The following is a 2,558-nucleotide window of genomic DNA, read 5'->3' as shown; positions in this document are numbered from 1 at the left end:
ATATATATATATATATATATATATATATAGGTTTTCAGTTTCGTGTCAGTCATGTTCGGGGAGGTATCTGACTGGTTCCATTGCGTGTACATGGTTCTGCCAGATTCATATCATGTAGTGTGGAAACTGTCTTATTTTTTGAATTTGTACCATCATCAGTCTTTGCTGGTTTCGTCTTTGTTGTAGAGTTCACAGATGAATTCAGGTGAGTTAACGTGTATTTCCCAGTTTTACCTTGCATAAAATTTATCCAATTCTTGCACAGACTACAACAACATGCCATTTTATTTGTGGAAATTGGCTAAAATACAGAATCCAAGCAAATTGGTATCAGTTCGTGCCAACAGCCAATGTAGAGGTTTGTTTAGTGAACAGATCTAAAAGTTGAACTGTTGTGAGGAGAGAGAAACATCTCAAATTTCATACCTTTGCATTACACCTGAGAGAGACGAAGATTAGAAGAAATAGTTTTGTTCCTTGGATTTGTGGGTAATTTTCATAGTGCATAGCTGCTTTTGTTGTCATTGTTGTTATGGTTGTAGAAGATTTGTTTTTAAACTTTGCATTTTTCTGTTCTCTTTTTCCCTTCTGCTTTGAGTTTGTTTTTTTTTTTATATTTCCTTTACACTTTTCTAAAAAGTGGTAAAATATGAATGCATATGAATTTATGTATGTTTATATGTACAAATGCACATACGTATGTATGCATATCCTGCATTTTAGAATAGGTTCACCTTATCTGCATGTGAAAATGTGTCTGAAACAGCTGGTGTCAGAGTGGACACTAAATACCACCTTAAAACATTTGTTCAACTTGTGCCAGGTGATTATGTGTGTGTATACATATATATATACACACACACACACACACACATATATATATATATATATATATATATATATATATATATATATATATATATATATATATATATATCTGTATGTATGTATTTATAAAATCTATATGTGTTACTTAATGCTTTTGACTTTTTGGGGATAATCACTCAATTGTCGTTATTCTCTGATATTCATGTTGGAGAAGGAAAACTGGAGTAAAAACTTTTCTTTTTACCTTAAGAAACCTGACTTGATGAAGCTGGAGAAATAGTGTCCAGGTAAGTTAGTTGGGCCACAAGAAATATAATGTAGCACAAGTGAATCAAATGATCCAGACTTCATCGGTGTCAATAAAGTCTGCTTTTACTACTGCAGCTAGTAATAGTGATAGTTAATGATAACGATGGTGGTGATGGTGGTGACCGAATGCTGTTGGTGGTGGTGGTGGTAGTGGTGATGCAATATTGTTTCTGGTGATGATGGTGGTGGCGGTGGCGGTGGCGATGGTGGCAATGATGAGGATATTTATAATGATTAAAGAGAGTGCTGTTTGCAAAACCCTCTTCCTGTCTCTTTCCCAAAATCGATTAAGAAATATTTTTAGACTTTTTTTTTTTTCCTCCAGCCACAATCTCAATCCTGTTATAAAAGTATCACCTGTCATTCATGTAGGTATTTATAGGTGGTTGATTGAGGATTGAGACTGGAGAAAGATGTCAGTGATACAAGAGTGATGAAAATGGTGATGATGAAGTGCAACCCGGAAACAAATCAATAATGCTGATGGAGAAACGCGTTGTGATTAATTAATTAATTATGATGTGAGACATATCTGTTGTGATTTTGCAAAGCTACCAATTAAGATAAAATTATTGTCTAATTTATCTACACAGTACAGGTATGGCTGTATGGTAAAACATTTGCTTCCCAACTGCACGGTTCTGGGTTCAGTCTCACTGTGTGGCACCTTGGGAAAGTGTCTTCTTCTATAGCCTCAGGCCAACTAAAGCCTTGTGAGTGGAATTGGGAGACAGAAGCTGAAAGGCGGCAAGCTGAATAATAATAATAATAATAAAAGTGAACAAAAATACAGGGTGCTGAAAAGGAAGTATAATATAGAAAGAAAGGGCCTGAATGTAGTAGTGGATGAACTGAAACAGCGCCTCGTTACAAAGAAAGCAAAGATGGTAAGATACAACCCAAGAATGAAGGGTTACCACCAGAATAGGTTATTCAGAGTAGATCAGAAGAGATTCTATAAAGAAATAAATGGAGAGTGCACAGATGAATAGCTGATACCAGATAACAATGAAAGTCAAAGGTTTTGGAGTGACATCTGGAGCAAAGACAAAGAGCACAAGAAGGATGCTGAATGGTTTCAAGAACTGAAACAAACAGTAGTCTGTCCAAAACAGGCAGAACTGGTCAATTCAGTTAGGGAAGTGAAGGAAATCAGCAAAAAAATGAGCAACTGGAAGGCCCCGAGACCAGATGGAGTTCAAGGCTACTGGATCAAAAGATTTGGTGAATGTCATGCACAAATAGCTGCACAACTGAACACCTTGTTAAATGCCAACCAAGTAACACCAGAGTGGTTGACATTGGGTAGGTCAGTGCTGTGTGTGTGTGTGTGTCTTTGTGCTTGTGTTTGTGTCCCACCATCCAAAGCTTGACAACTGGTTTTATTTTGTTTACGTTCATGTAACTTATTTGGCAGTGTG

Source organism: Octopus bimaculoides, chromosome 3 (assembly GCF_001194135.2).
Source record: "Octopus bimaculoides isolate UCB-OBI-ISO-001 chromosome 3, ASM119413v2, whole genome shotgun sequence".
In the NCBI taxonomy this organism is placed as follows: domain Eukaryota; kingdom Metazoa; phylum Mollusca; class Cephalopoda; order Octopoda; family Octopodidae; genus Octopus; species Octopus bimaculoides.
The sequence above is the reverse complement of the archived record's forward strand: the minus strand, read 5'-3'. Positions refer to the sequence as shown.